Source organism: Poecile atricapillus, chromosome 1 (assembly GCF_030490865.1).
Source record: "Poecile atricapillus isolate bPoeAtr1 chromosome 1, bPoeAtr1.hap1, whole genome shotgun sequence".
Taxonomy (NCBI): domain Eukaryota; kingdom Metazoa; phylum Chordata; class Aves; order Passeriformes; family Paridae; genus Poecile; species Poecile atricapillus.
Window position 1 is genome coordinate 161,012,425 of NC_081249.1, and position 12,733 is coordinate 161,025,157.

A 12,733-nucleotide genomic window follows, 5' to 3' on the forward strand; every position below is an offset into this window, starting at 1 on the left:
AATGTATAAGCCACATAAATAGTCCTAGTTACAATCTAGTTCCATCCTTCCTGCCCTGCAAATAATGACTTCAAGTTTAAACTGGTCTTTCATTCTGCAGGAAATGTTATTTTATTGTAACTTCTAATTGTGCATTACAATTATATTTGTAATTGGAGAAGTCTGTGGTTTTTCTTAGCATGAGGAAATCTCTAGCATTTCTAATAGCCAAAAACCTTCAGGCTTCTAGGAAACGTCCAGATTTCTTTAACAATGCAAGCTAGGGCCAGAATATAAAAGTCCTCCTTGAATGGAAGAGCGATTCATTGAATGAGCAAGATCCTGCTCACAACAGAGAAGAGTTTGCCAGCATAATTTTCTCAAAGCCAAGCTCTTAATTTTGTAGAAGTTCATTAAATAGGAAGATAAAAATTTTGTTCTTATTTGTTTGTTGCAGGCCTGGTCTTCTCCAGCACAGACCACATTCTTCTTACTGTGGGAGCACATGGTCTCCTCAGTGCCTGGGAACTCAGCAGCTGCCTGCAACACCTCATGCACCAGCTTTCTTCCACAGACCACCTGCAAAGTGAACCAAGGGCAGAAGGTGTGGGTCTTTTCCTCACACATTGAAGATGCACAGAGAAGTAGCCAAATTGACAGAAAAATGACATTTTACCATCTGAAAGTACAGCACAAAAATGGCTGGAGATCAATCTTCGATGGATGTACTAGATTAGGATATCTATCCTAGCAACTAAGTAGCAATCTACTTAATACCTTTTTTAGCATTACATTATACATCTTTTAGCATGTAAAGCATTTTAGCTATTTTTTATCTTTTAGCATATCTATCTAGACATAACACACTACAACAGAACAATGATTTGTGTAATGATGTGTGCAAACTCAAAAAGATTGAAGGACTTTGGCTTAGTTAAAATCTCATATTTTTCATATATAATATTTACCTGAGTCACACTGAAAGTGATATCTTCAGTTTCTCACAAGCTCAAGGGTACAAACAAATGTTTTTGGAATACACATTTTCTGTGCTGCCTCTAAAACATCTTCCCTGAGCCTGCAGATTCTGAATGAAATTGATACGTGCAGTACCATCAGCTTGCCTAGACAGGCCCAGATAGATGCTCTGAAATCTCATAGTCCAGAAAACCTGCCCCATGAGAAGGAATCTGGAAGTCATGAGAAACCTGCTAGAGACAGTAGTCTTAAGGTCCTCTGGCTATATGAACTCAAGGACTTTCAGACATATTATAGCTAATTTTAAGGAAAATTCCCTGTAGAACAGGCAATTTTAAAATTAAGAAATTGGAAATTCCTGAAAAAAAAAAAAGTGAATTTAAATTTCAGAACAAATACATTTTGTCCTTGATAGGTCATTTATTATGTTGCAAAGGACTTGGTGGTACTCGTGAATGAGAACTGCACACAAGCAGTGTGCACTTGCAGCCAACCATATCCTGGGCTGCAGCAAAAGAATCCTGACCAGCAGGGCGAGGGAAGTGATTCCATCTCTCTGTTCCACTCTCATGAGACCCCACGGGAATGCTCTGGATCTTCAGCACAGGAAAGGTGTGGACCTGTTGGAGCAAGTCCAGAGGAGGGCCACAAAGCACATCTCCTGTGAGGATGGGCTGGAAGAGTTGGGGTTTGGGAAGCCCTTATTGCAGTCTTTCAGCAGCTTAAGGGGGTTTATAAGAAAGATGAGGACAGCTTTCTGGTAAGGCCTGTTGCAGCAGGGTTTAAAACCAAAAGATGGTAAATTCAGACTAGAAATAAGGAAGAATTTTTATGAGAGTGGTGAAATCCTGGAGCAGGCTGCCCAGAGAATCTGTGGATGCCCCTTGATTCATGGAATCAAGGTCAGGTTGGATTGGATTCATTTTAGAGGCACCTTTTGGACTAGGCAACCTTTAAAAGTCCCTTCCAATCCCAACCATTCTATAATTCTATACCCTTAGCAGTTCTTCCACATCAAAAATGCTACAGAAGCCAAAAACACTACAAGTTATTTTAAGAATCCACCTTCAGTCTGGCTAAGACTAATTTCCTAACACCCTACAATATATCTGAAGGATGTAACTATTTCACAATACCTTCTTTTGTAAAAGTGGCAGCACTGTATGTGCAAGAGTTACATGGAAACACACATCACCTTACTTGAGAGATGTCTGAAAAAACAGCTGGTTTTCCTTTGCAGTGCAGCATGAAGCAGGGACTGAGTCAAGTTATAGAAATTTTCCTCTCTAATAAAATTGAGGTTAGACATGGAAAATTATCCCATGAACAAATGAGAGCTTGAAGCTTAATAGAAACATGTCAAAGAACTCAGGGAATTTGGCTATCCTATTCCTGAAGAAAAGGGACTAAAAATAAAATAATGCAATTGTATTTTCTTATGACCCAATTTGTAATTGTTTTAAATTGTTTAAAAATCCATGGGTAAATCCTATTTTTAAACAAAGACATTTTAAAAGAACTTTAGATAGTTACAGTATTTTAGACACTTTTGTTACTTGTTACATGTGATCACCTTTAAGTAGACTATACTTTGTTTTGATATGCCTGTGTACATTTCTGACACCTTAAAAGACAAGATTACAATCATTATTTTTGTGATTTTTGTTACAATCATTTTGTCAGCAGCATTAACAGATTTTATAAGAAACACAATGTTTTTATTTAAGGAACATTTTGCCCCCCAGAAGAAAATTGTTTGCTTTAAGGCAGGGACTTATAAAACAAGAAATCTAACACTTTTTTTCCCTGTCTGCTCCCCTAACTCCACAGCAGGCCATGAAAGGACTGTGTCTGGAGCAGGGGAGACCCTACACACAGCTTGGGCTTTAGTGGTGGCATAGGCCTGCCCGGTCGATCCAAAAAGCCTTTTCCAGACTTGTAACGCTGTAAGTCTTGGCTTCACAGTAGGAGCCTGAGAACCCTTCCAGCAGGGTGGCGAAGCCCAGTCAGGCTGCAGCCCTGCTCTGGAAATGCTCCTGCAGCTCCCTAACCCAGAGCTGCAGATGCTGCCTGGCAGTGCTAAATCTGGCCAGGTTCAGAATCCAGGTCAGGCTCAAATTCTCTGAAAGTTTGTTAAAAATGAGACATTTTGGACAGCACATTCAAGACTCAACAAAAAGGCATTTTTAAAGTAAATTCTTTTACTGTGCAATTCACAACAAATACCAACTGTGAGTTAGCTCATTACATAAACAGCAAGGGATTGAATTTTGGCTACCTTCCGTAACTCAGTCTATTGCTCTTTCTAAGGAGAATATCAGCCTCTAGTGAGATGCTAATTAAGCTTCTTATTTCTCCTCACACCTCTGTGAGTGTTTCCATATTGTCCAAGTTTTATTTTTTTACAGTCACTAAGAGATATTTTCACAAAAGCCTCTAACACAGGAAAATAATCATCCCCATTCTGAAGCCAAAGTATAAAACACTGGCTATAATGTACATGGTTGGTAAATGGTGTTTGTGGATGCACCAAAGCATTAACCTGATTTTTGAGTTCCTACTCCAATCTGCTTTGCTGACCTTAGACCTTCTGTTTTCATCTTTTTTTCCCCCTTACTGCAGCAGTACAGTCTTAATGCCACATTTTTGTCTTTCAGCTGCATCTATTTAATTATGAGTCAGTATCCCAAAAGAAGAACAAAGTGATTATACTGCAATGTGAATTTTCAGAATGTTTATCTGGTTATAGATATATGAAGGAAAATAATGTTTGAGCATATAAATAGAAAATTAGAGCTTTATTGTGGCTTCTTTGAAAACCTGGAATGCATCTCAGAAGACAGAAACGGAAACCAAAAAAAAGTCTTTATTCCAGCTGATAAATGTTTGTTCTCTCAAATCTTAAATCCATGGCAGAGAAGGCTGACGAAACAAGCCCACCAGCAGTGGCTAAATGTATTCATTTAACTTTAATTTTGAACATAAGAATATTTTTAAAAAGTAATCCAAAACTGGGTTTTTAAGGTGTTTAATTAATCAGCATATAAAAGAAAATAGGTGAGAATTATGTGTGTCAAATGCTGAATTATTCTGAGAATTAATACTTTTTTTTTTTGCCAGAAACAGTATGGTTTTTTTCTTCCGCTAGCTGAATGTGGATTTTGAAATAGACTCAATTCCTACAGAGCTGCTTTTGACGGTCAAAAAAATATAAACTATGGCCTCAGACCCTCTTCTTGCATTACACAGTGATTCCCCGACAAGTGAAGAGCCACTTCAAGGGACTTTCCAGACCCTTTTCCTGTGATTGTGGGTTCAATTATCCCACACACCACTAGCAGTATCTCCAAAACCTAGAAAAGTTTATTCTCATTTTTAGTTTCAGACTAGAGGTATATAAAGGACATCCAGGAAAGACAAAAAGCCAAAGTGCTGAGGTGTATCTGACATGGCTTTGTAGGTATTTGCACTTTAGTAACTTCAGTACAAGTTTAATTCCCAATTCTATTCACTTAAAGCCTTTTGGGGAGACGAGGACATCACTGCCACATGTAGGGTGGGAGTGTTATGGAGCTCCAGCCCCATCCCTCCTCAGTGACCCTCGGTGCTCCACTTGCCTGTAATGCAGATAGGACATTTAGAAGTAGAACCTTTTGTTCTAGGAGAGGAAGGGCTACATTAAATCCTAATCCTTTGTTTTTGGCATCACAAGAGTATCCACAGCAACTAAATGTGATGTGATACAGAAAGGAATGTGACTTCAAGTGCCAGCAGCTGGTGAATGCCTGAGGTGCAAAAATCCTGTTGTCATGTGGATATCCCCAGCAATGCCATATGCATGAAGGAAATTAAATACACACATCTGAAATACTGAAAAAATGCTGGAAAAGGATGGGTTTTGGCAAGTGTTATTTCTGCCTCAAATTTCAGTCTTTAGTCACATTAGTCACAACAACAAAATACTTCGAGGGAGCCAAAGATGGCAACTAAGTCCACAAGGCACCTCTGTCAGTCACTGGATAGCTATTTATTTAGAAGTTCAGTAGGAAATATAAGTAACTACATCAAATTTCTGCATTTCCCATTGTGTTTTCAGAGTTCATTTATTATCTGTGTTGAATAAACAATGCAGATGAGAAAACCAAGGATAAACCCAAAGTGTGGAGAGCAGTAAACTGCTTACGAGCTGGCCCTAGAACTTTGGATTTGGGAAAGTTCTTTTCCCAGACTCACCTCAGATTTGCCTTAAGAGTATGACAAAGACCTTTTTGTTGTGTCTTTAGAATACCTAGCACAATGGGGCCCTGATCCATGACTGCAGCCTCTGGGCATTGCCACAGTACAAACAAATAACAATAGCTTGCAGCCAAAGACATTGCTGAGAATTGCTTAGTAGGCAAGCAAGCTTCTTATAGAAGTGTGTGCTCTGAGCACTTGCTCAGTTCACAGAGCCTGGGTTTTCAGAGCACTCTTTGTTGAAAAAAGCAACTGTTGTAAATATCCTCTTGACCCTGAATCAGGGCCAAGAAGATAGAAGATATTAGAGCCACTTTTCTGTACATATTACATCACTGAAAGGGTCTTCCAGGATGTGAGTTTGGTGCATTTCACCAAGGCCTCCTCCAATGTCACAGCACTTACATAAAACATCTGTGGAGCAAACACGTGGTAGGAAATAATTACACTACACATCTACCTATTTATGTAGTGCATAAATAGACATGACTGGGAAAAAAAAATCTGCCATTTCATGCATTGGGTAACTACACTGAAAACATGTACCTGTTTCCTAGCTCTGGCACAGATATTTGCATGCCCTTTGGCAATTCACATCTTTCTTTTTCTCCTTAAAACAAAAGGAAAACAAGAATACTTCTCCTGCCTCACAGGCATCATAAAGATTTCCAAACACTCTTAAACATTCAGATGCTGTGTGATGAAGCCAGGGAGATATATAGAAATTTAGACAAGTCCATCACTGAATTTGGGATGAGAACTCAAGTTGAAGTTGTACAGAAAATAATTCTTGGGTTACATTGCTTCCACTGCATTTTTCCACCTAAACAGGAGTGGCTTCGAAAGTATTACATCCTTTCAGTAATTCCTCAGCTCCAGTGAATTTTGCATTTCTTCAGTAGTTGGAAAACAGTGCCCGTTTTAATGTGTACAGATTGTGTGAAAGCTGAGTAGAAATTTTGACTTTTGAGAAATATGTCTGTCTTTCTGAGTCTAGGTCCATTACCATGGGGAGAATACCCAACATATATTTTCTAGGTCATTAGACATATTACACACCAAGTCTAACACAAGTTTTTTTTAGTTACATGATATCAGTAAAACCCCTTTCTGGAGTGCCTTCACTACTGAGCTTGAGCCAACACAGACAGGGCAGGGCTGCACTCTGGCTCTTGCACTTCAGTTTTCTCAGTTTTTCATGTGAACAAAACTCTGTCTTGATATAAGATTTTAGACCATGACTCTTGTTTATTTCTATCCAGAACAAAGTCTGTAGACAAAGTCAATATATTTTATCAGATTAACTAGTAGCCAAGTTTTCAGGCACACAGGTCTCTCTTCATGCCTCTTTTTTCATTCTTTGCCATTGTAGGCTTCACCTGACATTTCTTACAGGCATAAAAAGACTTCTCAGGAAAGTCATTCCATTTGCTGCATCTGCCATCCACTGGGACAATAAGATGAAAACACAGCAAACATCACTTCTCGAGGAAAGAACCATAGAAATGCTGAGGCACAAGTGGGCCAGCAGTGCACATGGGCTCAGCTGTGTAATGGGGAGCACCACCCTTGCTCTAAGGGTGCACTTTCTTCCACAAGACATTTCTCACATGAAAGTCTATGAGCCTTGTTGATGCTGTTCCGTTGTACATTGAGAATTTCTTTACACCATATGGATATATACAAAACATTTATTTCCTCTCTTACCAAAAAAGACACCAAAGCTGTAGTTTTATTCCCAGCAGTTAGCTGTTTTCCCACCCATCCAGCAGTTCTTCCTGTCTCTCAATTATTTCTATCACAATGGAGTTATCATGATTGATTTTTGGGGGATATCTTGCCTTCCTCTGCAGTTCTCCCTGTCATTTCTGTTCTGCAGAGAACAATTCAGGTGTTTTCAGAATGTTCAGGCAGCGTATGGGGACCCTGCTTACCAGCAGAGTTACATCCAACCACAATGGTGATGGCTAGTGGTAAAAGTCGGGGTTGCAGTGGTACTCCTCTTATACAGGGGGAGCAGAAACTTCTGGCAGCATTTGTGCCTCTCATACTAGAGGCAAAAGATTAAAAAGTACAGGAAGAAAATAAGGATCCAACCCGTCTCTTGAATATAGAATTCAAGGGAACTATGTCTTTCATATAGTCATAGAGGTAACAACTGGCACAAAATGCAGACATTTAGGGGGAGAATTAGAGTATAAGAGCAGCTTTAGCAGTTTAAAAGACACAGCACCATTAATGATCTTTTTTCAGTCAGACCCAATTACAACTGTTTACAGAGTCCTTTCTCTTTCCCTCAGAGGCTTTGGCTGAATTCCCATTATTTCCGGGACCAAACCCAATTATGCCACTGACCACAGCATTCTGACTGCTTATTGCAATTCCATGGCAAGGACAGGGAACTCCCAGAAACAAGAAAGAGATTGATTTGCTCCACACTGTACCTGGAAACAGCTTCCAAAGCAACATGTTATGCCAAATAACTATGCCTCAGAGCAGCCAATTAATTTGTGCAATTCTAGATTACAACTAAGACTATTCCTTATCTTTTCTTTTTGAAAAGCATTTTTTTCCAGGTAAAAAATACTGGCAGACTTTCCCCTTGGCTGAAATTTCAGAGCTCTGTATTTTCACGAACACAGTGGTAGGAGGCAATTAAAAGGTGGTGAGTTCAGGAAAAAGGGTGTTGGGGTGAAGTAGGATATAGCAGGTTAAACTTACAAAGCACTTGCACATACCAGGAAAACCATCAGTTCTTAGAAAAACTCATGTTATCCCAGGTCTTACCCATCTCAGCAAATGTGCTTACTCACACCGGCAAAAAACGTGTTTGAAATGCACTGCAAGATGATTTATTGACATATTTCATACCATCATTTCAGTTTATATCAGCTTTCAGACAGACTGATCTCTTCTACTCAAGATTGTTATCAGCTTTCTGTCATTGTAGAATACCATAAGGTATTAGCAACCAAGGAAAAATTACACAGGACAGAATAGAAACTCTCCCTTGAAAAGAACAGCAGAGAGTCCTATGTGATTATAAGGCAGCTCAGCAAGTACAGAGCAAGCACAGCAGCATGTGACAGCTGCAGAAGGAATGCTCTGTGGAACAGATAGCATTTCTGGAGGGCTTAGTCACAACCAAGTGAGGTGAGAGTTGTAAGAATTAGCATTTCTAAGTGAGCCCTTTGGCAAACTCTGAAAAGAACACACTTTGAGGGACTAGGTTATGAGAAATGCAACTACTGGTTAAAATTAACCCAAGTATGTGCAAGCCAGCAGGAAAGCAATTTTAGTTTTTATGCAATGATAAGAAATGCATAAAGGTCCTCGAGCACATAGGGCATATGGGAATATTTGACAGTATTCAAGTTTTATAATGAAATTAAAGAAAATATCAGAAAATATTGAACATGGATGCTTTTCAGATGGGTGAAAAAATGGGCATTGGCTAATTAACAATGTCAGGGACACTTCCTCCAAATTTTACTTAGCTGAAGTTAACTTTGTGATTTACCTTACAAAGCACAGCACTTTTGGGAAACTATTACCATCACAAACATGGTCAAGGCTTCACGGTCAACTGCAGTGTCTCAAAATCTAGTGTCATCACACAATTTTGATTTTCCTTATCTTGAAAGCTGGTCTGACAAAGTTAAATATGAAGACAGAAGCAGACAACATCTTCTCTTCCATGACTGCGTTCCAAGAAAGTTTTAAATTGTAACTGGAGTACGCATTCTCTTCCACTGAGTTTTGGGGTGGATTTTTTTATTTTGTTTTTGGTTTTTTGTTTTTTTGGTTTTTTGTTTTGCATTTTTTGGGTTTGTTGGGGGGTTTTTTGTTTGGTTTTTTTTGTTTTGTTTTTGTTTGGTTGGTTTGGTGTTTTTTTCTGCGGGGGAAAGATGTTGGTTTGTTGGGGTTTTTTTGGCTGTTTTTTTTTAGTTGGTTGGTTGGTTGTTGTTTTGGGATGGTTTTTTTTGGTTTTTTTAGTTGCTAAATCTCATTTTACTCAGCACCCATTCCTTCTATTTTTGTCTGCACTCAGAAGCCAATATCCTGCACAGTCCTAGGTCTGACCATCAAAAAATTATTCCATCATCCCAGCCTAGGATTCAGAGCTGAATTTCTTGGAAGTCTAGGCCTTGAAGGCCTAATGCTTCAACAATTAATCATTTTTTTCCAGAGATTAGGAAATCCTCTGAAGAACCCTAATCCAACTAAACACTTAAGTAGGTGCCCTACTTTCAACATGAGTCTCCTTTGTTAAGTGGAACAAAAAAATACATAGGAGAGTATACTTGAAGGCCAGAAGGGAAACCCGAAAGACGAAGCAGGAATAAGGTACAAGATTCTGATTCCTACTTGTACATGGAGAGTATTCATTCACTACAAGTTTCTCAAATTACTTTGTTAATAAGCAGCACTTAAAAGAAAATAGATATATACACAGTAACTTTCTATAGGCTCTTGGATTTAGTTGAACTAGATCACACAGAAATCTGAAAAGAATAAAGCTGGTCATTCTCTGATGAATTCTGACCTTTCTCCTAAGAGAAGCCACAGTTTGTATAAATAACAGGGATTTATTTTCTCTGGCCTGATTTTGGGGATTTCTAGTAGGCACAGGAATATTGTCATCATTGTGATCAACAGTGACAGCAGCACATCAGTTCACTGGTAATATTACGGAGGGAGTGAGCTGCTATAGCCTAAAGTACAGTGCTGCTCACCTGGATGGGCTTGTGCATTCCACCATTACACAATATGTGGCCAAGTATTTCATCAAATGGAAACTGCTTGAGATGGAAAAAAATAAATGCCTCTTCTCACAGCTGCAGAGAACTGGATATTACTCCACTCTACACCTGTTCCTAAGCAAAAATCAAGCTCTTCATGCTCCCCCAAGTGACTATCTGGAAGTGATAAGTCTTATCTGCTTTCTCCACATCTGCATTCCTGTAATTACCTTTTCTCTCTCTGTGACCTGCCTTTCTTTGTCTTTCTGGTCTTCCTTTTCATCACTCCTTTTAGCTTCAGTTAAAAAGCAGAAAAATATACACCTTTAATTTCTTCAAGCTGAGATTTTGCACATTTTGTGACCACAGACTCGATGGCTAAAGCAACATTCATGTGCCTCCATAGCTGCAAGGCCAAATACTTGGAAAGAATTTGAAAAGGAATGACTAATTATTGTGGTTTAGGAATAGTATTCTCTAGTTTAGCGTTCCCAGTGAAACACTCCAAACCATGTACTGCTCATTCACTCACCACCTCCCCTTCCTCCTTCTCCTGTGGTGGGCTGGAGAGGAGAATTGGAGGAACAAAAGGTAAAGATCACAGATTAAGAGTAATTGATTGGAGACATCAATGAGATGCAAAACTGGTCACAGCAACAATATTAATAACAGATTGTACAAGAGAGGCAAAAAATTACTGCACAAGTACTCGCTAGATGGAAACTGGCAATACCCAACCGCTTTGCCACGCTTCCTGAGTGGAAGAGACCCCTTCCCAACCACCCCCTGCACATGTGTGAGGTTGTATAGAATAACCCCAGAGTCCCAACCATGTCCCTCCTGGCTACTGCAAAAATTAACCTTGTCCTGGCTAAAACCAGGACACAGATGAAGAAGAGATGCATCTTTCCAACTCAAGAGCAGTGGTAATTAGCATATAGACTGATACTAGTAGTCAACTCCTTTATGTACCTTTTGTTCTTCAGATAGTATTATAAAATTGTGGATATTAGTAATAGCTATGGCCTTTTTGGGGGGTTTTGTTTTGGTTTGTTGGGGTTTTTTTTTGTCTAGGTCAATATATTTTAGGGATGTTTACCCATAACTTTATCTCTCATCCATCGCTCTAGTGCTGTTTTACTGGTCTCCTAGAAGGAACACCTTCTAATACTACACTACTGCTTGCCTGTCTGCCCTCCTCTCCCTTCCCCTGTAGCTTCTTTAATCTGTTTACTTTATACAGCTAACCACCAAGCACAAGCATTTCAATGTTTCAGATGGTTATATTCCATTCTGTTTGCATTTCTGCTTAATGAATCTGTTAGGGGCAGGTTCTAGACTGATTATGGCATTTCAGGTCAGAAACACAACAATTCATTTAAAAGACCAGTTCTCACATCAATTCACCTTCATAATAAAGCCCTGAGGCAATGAAAGACCACAAAACCAAATAATAATCCAACATGAGACAATGGATCACTTCAGGTTTAGTGACTATTAAGATACTATATTTATTTTTCAAACCCCCATACAGTGGAACTTGTTTTTCATGTACACTGTAGAATTTGTATTGTATGTGTTGAAAGACTTTTTTTTTCTTCCTGGTAGTAGGGAATCTGTGTTATTTGCACATTGCAAAACTTGTTCCACAGGTATGTTGTGAAATTTTATTGGGTATTTCACAGTTTGTGATTGATGTCATGTAAAAGTTGTCCAGCTCAGTTTTGTATTTTACTGATTTATGAATACTGCGACGAATAAATGCGATTTGTTGTTTGGTTTTCCTGGGATGCAAGGCTAATACTACCATTCAAAAAGTCAACACTAACTTATACTTTCCTTTATGATCCTGCTAGAATTGTTAAAGCACAAACGGTATATCTGTGTATATTCTTTAGCATGGAATAGAGTAGTATTCAACCCTCGTTGTCTTAGATATGTGTTTATGAAATAGAATTTATTGGAAATAGAATTCCTACTTGCTTTTATAGAAATATGTGAGGTTTTTTGATACTGTCAATCAGGTAACCCCAGTAACTGCCTGACTACCATGTGTTTTGAATAGGCAGCAACCACTGAGTTAGTGAGTTTCACACAGCAAACTGACAGATATTGTACCTGAATGTATAACCCAAGAATATATATGGACCAGGATACTAAAAATCCTGCTAAGGATCCTCAGTGAAAGGAAAGAATCTGTTCCTCTTCATGAACATTTAGGCCTGTATTTATTTTCTAAACACAGTAAATCATTCCAACCATTTCTAAGCTTCCCCTGCTCCCTTTCTCTTCGTAAGTGACAAAAGTGCTCATGTTTTCTTACTTAGGAAAACGTAGATCATTCTGTACTTGAAGATGAAATATGTCTAAGAACAGTAGGATTACTTAAAGTGTCAAGAGGAAGTCACTATATGACTTAAAGGAGCCTGTCTAAATTATTTGTCTTTGTCTCTATTTTTGTGTGTAAAATACAGTGAAAATTGATAAGACGTGATGTACCCACCCATCTCTTTCTTCTGCAGTTCCAAGCAAGTCTAAGTTCTAGGCAATTAAAATCTCTTGGCCTTGTTTTAAAATTACCACACATTCATTTTTTTGGTGCTAAATCATTTCAGTGATTGAATTAACAGCCTTTTCAAGCAGCCAGTTTCATAGGCTGCTACACCTCTAGTCAAAGTATACCAGACCTAATATAATTAATGTCTTCCTTTCACCACTTCATTCAAAGAACTGTGCTTGTTACAGAGCCATTTTACCGTGCTCACACTCCAACTGCAGTCCATTATTGTTAGTATCTG